This window comes from Miscanthus floridulus, chromosome 18, assembly GCF_019320115.1.
Source record: "Miscanthus floridulus cultivar M001 chromosome 18, ASM1932011v1, whole genome shotgun sequence".
NCBI lineage: Eukaryota > Viridiplantae > Streptophyta > Magnoliopsida > Poales > Poaceae > Miscanthus > Miscanthus floridulus.
In genome coordinates, this window is record NC_089597.1 from 21,713,801 (window position 1) to 21,725,379 (window position 11,579).

Consider the following 11,579-nt stretch of genomic DNA (forward strand, 5'->3'; position numbering starts at 1 on the left):
ACTAAAGTTTATTACATGCCGAGCAATAACAGATCACCATTACAGATCTGCACAAGCGTCGAGATCAGAAGGTCATGGCGATGCATTCCTCTCAATAGCTGCAAAGAGATCGGAGTTCATGTATCTCTCGCCACCACTAGGAACACACAGTGACGATCATCCTCCCTTTGTTCTCTTCTCTTGATGCCACCTAAAAATACATTTAGTTATTTAAAATGTAAGGTAAGGTGAGCAAAGATACGAAAGAAATGCATGGAGGTAGATCCAGTCAGAAGAATTAGAGTTAACCTTCAGGCAAGCTGCCAGATTTGCTCCGGATGATATGCCAACTAGCACTCTAGCAGGCCCTCTTCCCTGGCCAACCAGGGCTATGGAAAAAATTTCAGCTTAAGGATGGAACATGCATGACTAAGTTGTGAATTTTTACGATGGTTGTCGAAAAATGGACGGCTCACGAAGAGCAATCCGACGGCTAAAAAGGCAGAGGAACCGAGAGGAACCAATTGAAGAGGCACCGGAAAGCACCAAGTGCATACTAAATGGTGGGACCATACGCACAAAGTTCATACTAAAATTAGTGGGATCAACACCTTAAAAATGGTGCGATAATTCTATTTTTGAATTTCTTTTATACAATTAAGGGTATATAACGGTAAATTTATAATAAAAAAATAATGTTTGAGTAGTATAGAGATGATTGAATTAGTATAGTTTGTCACATGTATTTCTTAAATTCCGACCACACCAACCCTGTTGTTCTTTCGCTCCGAGCGTCCGTGCTGCGGCGGCACCAGCTGCCAGGGCGAGGGCGAGGCAGGGCTACGGCGGCGCCGGCTACCGGGGCAAGGGCGAGGGCGAGGGCGGCCAGAGCACGCGATAGCTTCTCACCAGTCCCCGACGAACGGCGCCACCGCGTAGATCCGGCGAAGGCGGTGGAGGAGGCGAGATCCGGGTCCGGCGGCGTCCGTGCTCCTGTTCGCGGCGGAGGTGGCCGTCCCAGCTATCGGGAGGGTGCGGGCGGCGTGGTGCGCGCGTCCGCGGACGCGGCAGTCCGAGGTCACTCAAATAGGCCGCCACGAATACGGTGGAGGGGGGCGAGATCCAGGCCCGGCGGGGTCCGCGCTCCCGTTCGCCAAGGCGGCGGCCGTCCCCGCTGCCGGGAGGGTGCGGGCGGTCCATGGTGTGCTACGAGGGCGAGTACGCGGTGGACACGGTGTTCGAGGGCAGCAAGCTGGGGATCGAGCCGTACGCCGTCGAGATCACCCCCGCCGGCGACCTCCTCGTGCTGACTCCATCAACAGCAACATCTACAGGGTCCAGCTGCCGCTGTCACCATGTGAGCATGCTCTGCCTCCGACCAGTCCCTGCCCGTTTCAGTTTTTTCAGGTTTTAGCCTCATGTTGGACAGGATGACATGAGCAGTACAAAAGATGGGAGAAAAGAGCAACAGCTGACTGAATTACTAATAGAATTTTCAAGTCGCAATACACTAGATTACTTGTCCACATGATATAGGTACCAGTTAACACAAATTAGGTTATCAGTAACTTTCCAATTTCCAAAGGTGTGGTAAAGCTGTGTTCAGAGAAAGAACATAATGAAATCACCAGTTTTCTACTTAGTAACAATTATTAAGGTCGATGTATGATAGTACCAAATTCTATGTTATATCTGGTGCTTTGCTTTTTTGTTTATTGCATTTTAAATCAAACAAAGTTCATTTGGATCGTCCTTTTGACTGAAAGCTGACCCTTTCTATCCTAGGTTAGACTACATAAATTCTAGGCTATTCATATTCTATTAACTACATCAGAAAACTATCCAGTTGTGCTATCAAAGCTACAAGAAGAAGGATTAAAGTTTGAAACTGATAATGGCTATGTACTCCTTCCTCTAAATCCAATTGAGGTACACTGTCTTCCCTTTTTATGGTTTAGGCAAACTCTAGTTGGCTTGTATATCAGATGACTGCTGGTGGGTGATGGCCTTCAACTGGAAATACCTTCCATGTTGTTGTAATCATAAGGATTTTCATATTTCTGTGTGATAAAAATATTTCCTTTGAACCACTGGATCGAGTGCAATTGTCATGTGTGTGGTCCTTGATTTATGATGAATCTGCATCTAATTTAGGTAGGGTGAACACAGAAATGTGACTCTTGATTCCTGGGAGCATGACGCCAGCTTGCTCCAAAAATTTAGAATTTGCGACAAGAAATTTATTTTGCTACCCAGTGCTAGCTGCAGTTCCAACCATTATGCTGTTGTATAGTCCATAGGATTATAAATTTTGAGTTGTGATGTTCATATATCATGAGTACACAACAGTGCTAAAATGTTCAGAGATCAGTCTAGCTAGTAGGAAGCTTAATGGAACTTCATTGCAGTGAAGCATCTCCAAATTTAATCAAAACCTGAACAGTAAACATGTCATAGCTTACCTATGCCAATAAGCAGAATATTTCTCAACTATATGTACAGGTTGCTGCAAGCAATGCTGAATTCAAAGGAACTTGCATATCAGATGTCTGCAGGTGGCTGCTGGCCTTCAACTAGAAATTAATATTTCAGTCTCTTCTTTAACTTTAGTCATTGATATAGGAACTCTACTGATTGATATACGGTGGGCAACAAATGAGCAAAAGGTTCAGATCATAAGACGAACCATACAACTGCAGGAGAACATATTAGTAGATGTGAATTGTGTGATAGATAGATTTGTTTACTTCTTTGTGAGCAAAGGAAAGTGATATGGTTACTTACATGGTGCTTGGGCGCTGAACCGATGATTATTCTGTGCCAATTGACTGCTTCTACACGGCATGTTTCCGTAATCTCAGTCACAGTTCCATGATCATGCTCGTGCACGACAACTAATTCGACGTACCAACTATGTTAGATTTGTATGCTTGTTCTAGAAATTACAAAATCGGACAAATTAAAAAAGTATTTTTTAATCCGGGGAGGCCTCTACCGATCAGCCACCCGCCAAAAATAGCAAACATGTCTCAAAAAGTGCGGCAGGCACGATTCAAATCTGCAACCTCCCCCTTATGCAAACTCTCCTCTACCACTCCACCGCACACTCACTTATGTTTATATTAGATTTTTCTTTCCCCACATATTATCCTAAACCGAGTTTAAATTGATCGTTTGAGGGCCTAAATGAATTAAAATGAAAACGTTGTTAACTACAAAGTTATATAACTTTTTATGATCTACAACTTTCATTTTGGTCGTTTCTCCATCCGAGGTTGTTTGAAAAATTCTTTATACTGTTACAAACTCGAGTAATGAGTAGCTGAAGAATATCTGGCAGTAGTTCATCAGACATCACTACAAGACCCATCTAAGAAAAAAAAATAAAAGCCTTCTTCTCATCATATATCAGTCACACTTCCCTCGCTGCAACAAGATGGCTTGTATTTTAGGACAGTGAAGTTGTCATTCATGTTATTTTTAGCATAAGATGCTTCCTGGATTATATCCAAGCAAATTCGATTCTGATGGATCTTCTGAAATGTGTACAAACTGTTGTTTTATTCATTACACTATGTTATTGACAGTAGTTCCTTGTTGCTCAAAAAATATGTGTATTGTTCTGTAGTTAGAACTTAAAACTATTGCACTCAAAGAAGATAAAATGCCCACACTAGTACACATGTCAATGATTTTCAACATATATTCATCTTTCCTGTATGAATGTCTGATACCTAATCGTGCAACCTTCATCAAATTCAGTAAAACCCATTGCTTTACTGAAGTATGGTAGAATTGCAGGAATCTACTACCATACCCAAAAAAAGTAACCTTGTGCAAATTTTAGCTAACCGTACAAATAAACTGCAACTAACACTTTTCAATAGTAGGTAGGAGGAAATAGCATACGTCAGAATATGAAATAATGAAACACGGCAAACACTATAAACATGGGATTTGTCATTCTAGATATGGCACAGTTTACACAGAGGAGAAACTGACCTCCAAAAATTAGACAACATTCAGTCCCATTGAATGAATGAACTGGTTCAAGAATCTATAAGAGTGACTCCATAAATTGGGGACACAATCAACAGGGTAAGAATGGATAAGACTTAGTACCATTCGATGAACAGTTAATTCAAGTTTCAGACCACAATCTAATCTAAAAAACAATGTCATGATCATGTAAGTTATTATAGACCAGAAATTGGACAGGATGCACTCCTATTGAATGAATCGATCCATTCAATCCGATAAGAGTCAGCTCATAAATCAGAGACGTAAATTTGATCCACAATTACCTGTCCTCCACAGCCGGTCCCTCCAATCTTCTGGACTGGGCAATCCAGTGTTGCGGAGACCGGAGATCACGTACTCAACCACCTAGCCGGTTCCTTGATCGGAGTAGCCGGCTTGTCCTCGGGGCGGAGACACACAAGGGGATCGTGCACACTGATCGAGAAGAACGACCGCACGGTTGTGTTCTCGGCCAGTTAGCCGGCGAGCGCGCCTAGGCGAGGCAGAGTTACAAGCGCACGGCGAGCGTAGGCCGACGGTCGAGCGCACTGCGTGAGGCAGAGTTAGCACGGGCGAGCGTAGGCCGGCGGCGAAGGCACCGCGCAATGGCGAGGCGGCCACGACTAGGGCCGAGGGCAGGGCAAGCCGCCGCCGACGATGCCAGGCCAGGCGAGGGCAGGCCGGCGACACGCGATGGCGAGGGCCGAGCAGCCTTGCATCCTTCGGCCTCGCCGCATGCGGGGTTCAGTTGCGCCTGGGCGAGGGGAGGGGGAGCAGCAATGACAATACTAACCTTCCTCTCATAAAATTAGTTAAAGCTAATAACTTAGTTAGAAACCCAGAAGTAACCCCAACCACTGTAAAAGAGCTCTATTGATTTACCTATGTTTATACTTATTTAATAATTAATGAATATTTATTTATTTTATTACATAAAAAAACTAGGGCTTCGAGAAGGAGCCCTCCCAGAGTCCCAGATACTCAGTGGCCCAGAGGGCCAAAGAGGTGGTTTGGAAATAGTTTTCAACCAGCAATTGACGCGCCTCGGTATGACCTCATAAGCTGCGTCATTCCTCCAAGCGCAAAAATGGTTTCGACAGAGAGCCAACCCCCCGCGTCCTATACTCTCCTCCACCTGCCGCTCCGTCTCTCCCCTTCCAAGGTGGGACTAAACATCCATCCCGCGAAACGCGACCGTGGACCGCCCACCGCTCACAGGGCTTCCTGTGCCCAGCTGGGCCCTTTTGAGTTGTCAAGGGGCAAAGGGCCAGGCGTGCAACCCCTCGTGCTCTCCTCCACGGGCGGGGTTAAAACGTGCGCATTTTGGTATGTATATATATTTATACATGTGAAAAGAACCAAATATAGATATTTATGCATGTAACATATCAAGTGTACACATTTATAAATATAATAAACTTAAGTATACAAATTTATCCATACAAAACTGAACTAGATTTACCTCGTGTTCGCCTAAATAGCCGTTTAAACAGTTGTTTAGCCCGTTTAATACCGTTTATCTCTGTTCTGTTTAGGCTGTTTTTTGTTTTTTGACCGTTTAAACGGTCAACCGTTTAATTTCTATTTACCCCCTAAACAAAACAGTTTACCACCGTTTACCGTTTAGTAGCCATTTAGACGAACACTGCTTGATATACAGATATCCTTAGTTATACCTTGCTAGTATGGATAGTGTAACACCCCGGTGTTATGCCTGCATTTAGGCACTGCTAATCATACATATCGTGCATCATCAAGCATCCTAATCATACCTGCATAATATTGCATATAACAACTGAAACATTACTTCGAAACATACAAAACATGTTTGTGAAACGTAAATGATGCATACACTTATTAGAGTTGTTTTGCTCTGATTCTTGCTTGCTAGTTGAGTAGAAACTGTTGGTTATGCTTGTAAATCATCTAGAATTGTTTAGCACAATTTTTGGAGCAAGGGTTGTATTCAAATTAATTCAAAATTTTGCTTCCAAAGTAATTTCTCAAAATTAGGGTTTTGAGTTAAAATTTAACTTTGACTTTATAATTTAAAATCTAGATAGAATTGGACTTTGGTCATAAAAGCAAAGTTGTAAGGAATTAAATTATAATCAACTTTCATTTTTGGTCCATTTTCAAAAGATGTCATTTTCTTGCTCAAAATGATATTTGAAAAAACTGGTATTGAAAATCTCTTGAAAATTTAAATTGAAAATCTTCATTTTCTCCTTTGTGGGCCGCCGCCTCGCTTTCGGCCCAGCCGCACAGGCGGCCCGGCCTGCCTCCGCGCCCGCCGCCCGCTCACCCGCCTTAGCCTCGGCCCAGCTGGCTCGCCGTGGCCCAGTCCACCGCGCGCTGCCTTCTCCTCCCGCGCGCCGCGCCCGACCGCGTCAGGCACACCGCGCCGCGTGGCGAGCGCATGCCGGTGACGCCGGCCGGGTGGCGTCCCGTGGCCCCCGCAAGCACGCACGCCGTGCCGATATCACGCCACCGCAGCTCTGCATTCAGGCTGTCCGAGCGCAGCAGTCCGCACTCAGCCAGCCGCAGCAGCTCCTTCCGCGCGCAGTGAGCTCTGCCATCGAGCGCCGCAGTCGCTCCGCCGACGATTTGCTCCTCCTCCCGCGCCTCATTCTCCGATTCCTCGCGCCAGCAGCTTCGCCTCGTCAAGCCCTTTCAGTTACGCCCGTGTGTGGCTGCCGTAGGCGAGGTGAGAGGCCGTGGTGACCGTTTCCTTCCCCGCTCGGCCGTGGCCAAGCTCGTCGGAGCTCGTGCCCGCGCCGGTGAACCACTCCACCTCGGTCTTCCTTCTCTCGCGCATCAGCACCGCTCTGTCCCTGCGACCCTTGTGCGCGCCTTCCCATGGTTTGCCGTGGCCGGGAAGCGCCCGCCCGTGGGTACGCCGCGCCGCCGCGCCCACGCGCACCGGCGAGGCCTCTGCCTTCGCCAGCCAGCCGAGCCGGCCAGGCAAAGCGGTCGTGGGCCGAAGCCCTGCCAGGCCGCCGCGCTCCTCCTTTCGCTCGGGCCGCGCAGGCCGAAAACGGCCGTGGGCCAGCTGTTCCCCACGGGCCGGCCCAGTAGTTTTTAAATGAATTGATTTCCATTTATTATTTGTTATTTGAAATCAAAAATGGTTTGAAAAATGTTTGGATGATCAAATTTGCTCCAAATTTGTTGAAACAAATTTTGCTAGGTTCCTTATCATCAGATCTACTTGGAAAAATTATTGCATGTCATTTTTGGGATACTTTTCTGTAGGATTTTATTTAATCGTGTATATTGCTGATAACTTGAAAAATGTGTAAAAAAAATCTATAGTCTTCAGAAAAATATGATTTCAAGTTTGTTCATCTTCTTATGTCATGTACTTCCTAGGAAAAATATGTTTCATGCATGTGCTGTGGAAAAATTTTGAGGTGTAGTTCAAGTGCCTTTAATGGCTAATTTTTGTTATTTTTGCTAGAGAGCAAACTTTGTATAAAACATGCATGTGAAAATTTTTGGACAGTCATTATATGCTATGAAGAACCTAGGAAAAATATTAATTCTATTGTTTGACACTTTTCATAGTACAAAGTAATTTCATGCTCATTTTTATGCTATAGCTTGTCATTTTTGTGTAGGATAGTTTACTTATCCAAATGCCATGAAATTTTTATGGTAGTCGATTTAGGGTAGTATTATGCTACTGTAATTTTCTCAGATTTTTAGGAGCATCAGAAATATAGGTTGCTATTCAAACCTATTATTAATTAGGGTTTAAGCAAGTGTTGCTTTAAGTGTGATTAAGAAATTAGTAAAGCTTTGGTGTATCTTTGAATCATTTCATAAGATATGTTAACTTAACATATTAGGAGTAGAAGAGAATGCAGTAGATGACATGTGCTTATAGTATAGTTGCTTGGATGGTGTTGACTACCTTGCATTTCAACATATCTATTGCATTCATCTCCTTCGATGCACCGTTTGCATAATCACTTACGCGCATTGCATCATACAGGATCGCAAACCGAGAACCCAGTCGTCATAACCGAGGAGCCCGAGGAGCAGCTCGAGGTGCAGCAGCAGGAAGTACCAGAAGCCGACGAGGAGGACGTTGAGGAACTTCCGGAGTGCCCCGATCACCGCCCGAGCTCCTTCGAGAGAGGCAAGCCCCGGAGCATTTTTCTCCCAGTTTGCAATGATTTAATTAAATGCTTTACTTTAATTGATGCATTACGTTCAGGAGTTGTTTGCAACCGTTGCTGCATTATACCTTGTTTACCTTTGTTATACTATATCCTTGTTACCCTGGTATCCGCAGTCGAGTCAATGCTTAGCTGGCTTAGACCGGTAGAAGTCGGGTGATTTCCTGTCACCTGTGAGCTATAGATGGTTACCTGGATCTGCTTGGATGACTATGAAGTCATGGTATAACTAAGTGTTAAATGAAGTTGAGACCGGACGGAAACTTGTAGAGTTTTGGACTGTAGTGTTTTCGTCTGTGTCGATTAAGGACCGACCGTTGTTGGGCCTCGAGTCATGTTGAACGCATGCCTTACATTTAGCTGGCCGGATAAAGTACCTTCCGACCGCGAAGCTGGGAGATTTTTCGGGCCGAGCAGATTGCCCGCAACGCACTGTGCCGGAGCAGGTGTGGTAGGACACGGGGGCGGGATGATAAGGCCAAAGTGCAGTCGGTCGGCCCCCGGGTACATGTGGTTCCTGGCAAACTCGAGATTCCTGGAAAGTTGACTCGGTGATCAATATCTCACTTTAGCGGGTGAGTGAGGTTTGTGTAAGGAATAAATCACCAGCTGGTTAGGAATCGATTCGAATCGCCATCGCTCCTGGATAGTGAGCACTTGACTTGAGTTACTTCATCGTAGTAAATGTTATGGAACACTTGGACAGTTATAATGAATATGACAGTATGGAAGTTGTTTAATGATCATTGGTTATCATTATCTGCTTAATCACATGTTTACTCTAGTATAGGTGCAAACCTAGTGACAGGTTAATAATAATTAACTTGGCAATAATGCTTTTAGAAAGGTGCTTGAAATGCTAAAAATGCTTCTTTTTGCAAATGAGTCAGCTACCCTACTATAAAGCCCTTCATAATCCTTGGTGTCGTTTATTTTCGGTTATGTCGGGTAAGTCTGGCTGAGTACCTTCTCGTACTCAGGATTTTATTCCCACTTGTTGCAGATGGGCGGATGTATTACGGCTACTGTATCAACTGCCTGTATCCTGCGATGGGTGATGCTTAGGACCATGGGCATGGTCATTCCTTACGTCTCATCTAATGCTTTTGTTGGAGATGATCATTCGCTGGCACTATATTTAAACTCCGCGTGAGTGTGTGTGTGGTTTGAACAAATGACTTCCGCTACTTTTATTCGAACTGGTTTTGTAATAACTATGTTGAAACTCTGATGTATCCGTGATGCAAACTTTTATGTAATATGTGATGGTGACCGCTAAACTTATTACGATCATGGCTGGGACACGAGTTGGTTTGAAATCCTTCGTGATTTCACGGACTACCGGGTTATACGGGCTTAAGTTTGCTCAATCGTCTGCTCTGGTGGATGATTTTCTTACTTAATTTCGTATAATTGGTCGGTTCTGTTACAGATAGGTCGTACCTCTTATGCTTAGTAATGCTTAGACTTCGGTAAAAGTCGAATGATAGATTCATCGTTCATGAGAAATAGATTTACCACGTTCTTCTCAGCTCGGCTGATGGCTCGAGATTGCCCTGTTAATGTTAAATATCTAAATTGAGACAGGGGCGGGACATGGTTATGTCTCCGTACGAGAAGGGTAATGTTTCGGTACGGAACATGAGATATGTCTCTAGTGGGTAGGCCGGCAGGGATAGCCTGTTGTGCATCGTCCCGCCTATGTCGATTGAGGACCGTACCGTTGTAGGCCTATTGTGTGGTCGAAACTTTGCTAGTACTGGCCACATACTCCGATAAGCCTAATACCTCGGCTATTCTATTATGAGAAGGGACAACTGCGCACTAGGAGTGGAGAGATGGCGAGAGTAGCGTGTGCACATCCGGTGAATCCGCCAGGAGCGGCGCTGGGAGGTGGAGTACCGTGCTCTCGGGTAGCGTTGGACTCATTCTCGTTTTGGAGGATCCAAGTGAGGGTTGATATATGTAGGTCTCGGATCTGCATATGTCATGTGGTAAGGAAATCCTAGCTGGGCCCATCGATTCGAATCGTCGTTGCTTCTCGGAGATGAAGACTCGACCCTCTGCCCTGCATCGTAGTTAATAAATGAAATAATGGTACTGATGGATTCGAGCTGGTATAACTTGAGTTGAGTTGAAATGAGAAGAGATGCTTGATGAAGTTATTGATTTAGACCAGGTGCTAACTGGATACCGATGATAACTTAATCCGAAGCTAAAACATTGAAAGTAAGGATTCACTTGTAGTAAGCTTTTCAGCAAAAGTTACTTCTGGCTTCTACCTTACCTTTAAGCTTGTATGTCCTTGGAGTCTTTTCTTTTAGTCGGGTAAGACTTATTGAGTACCCTCAAGTACTCAGGGTTTATTGACTCCTGTTGCAGGATCTGACTTATGCTGCTGATCAAGATCGTGTCAGTGGGCTTGACATGATCTGGTCGTCCCTCCTATCCTAGATGCTTCACCTAGGTTGCTCCTAAAGTTCTACTCACCCTTTGGAATATAAGTTAACATGTTATTTGAACATGCTTTGTAAACTAATGTTATAATTCTTCCGCACTCTGATGTAAGTTATTTTTGTACCCAATGTTGTAATGTTGTGGCAACTCCATGTTGATCTTATATGAGTTGTAAAATGTGGATGATTCAGGGTTCTTCGAGGACACCTGATAGACTACCTGAGTTATCTGGCTCTCATGTGCAGTAGTCAGAGGTCTTAAGGACAATGACAGATGCATGTGGGCCATATAATTAGGGTGGTTCTGCCACAACAGTGGGCAGGACATGCCGTGGAGGCCGAGGCGTGCTCCAACAACATACCCCCAGGCGAGGATGCGTCCACCCCCACCCTGCCGCGAGGGAGATAGCCCGCCATCGTGGAGGACGAGGCTCGCCCGCAAAGCTCCAGTGCCATCCACCCAGCCGCTGACACGACCACACCTCCCGAGGAACGCGGGAGCTCCGCCACCAAGAGGTTAAAGCAGTTCACCGCAAAGATCCTGCGTAAGGTGTCGTCGCCGCTGCTGCCTCAGCCAGATGTGGAGGCACAACCAAAGTTGCCGACTCGCAGCAGGAGGATTGCCGCTCAGGTGCTTTCACGCGTCCTAGCCTCGAAGCAGGGAGAGGTGCTGGTGATAAAGTGGATGAGCTACCTCGACGGGCAGACGAGGCCTTCCACGGCATCCAAGGATGCCTACGACAGTATCTTCGTCGACCAGCTCAACCCCTCGTATGTTGAGGCAATGAGACAACTCTTCCTAGACTCACAAGGAGAGCGACTGAGGCGCCGTGCACGCCGGCGCGTCTAATCCCCGATGATGACTACGTAGTGTGTTTAGCGAGTAATAGCCATAATCTTCTTATGCTAGAGAGGGCAGAGCCGATTGTATAACACTAAC

The 11,579-nt window shown here is 45.4% G+C and overlaps 1 pseudogene; it reads right to left on the reverse strand.

The window, feature by feature from the left end:
* Positions 1–4,959: 4,959 nt before the first annotated feature.
* On the reverse strand, positions 4,960–5,088 carry LOC136524882 (U4 spliceosomal RNA; annotated as a pseudogene).
* Between the last annotated feature and the right edge of the window lie 6,491 nt (positions 5,089–11,579).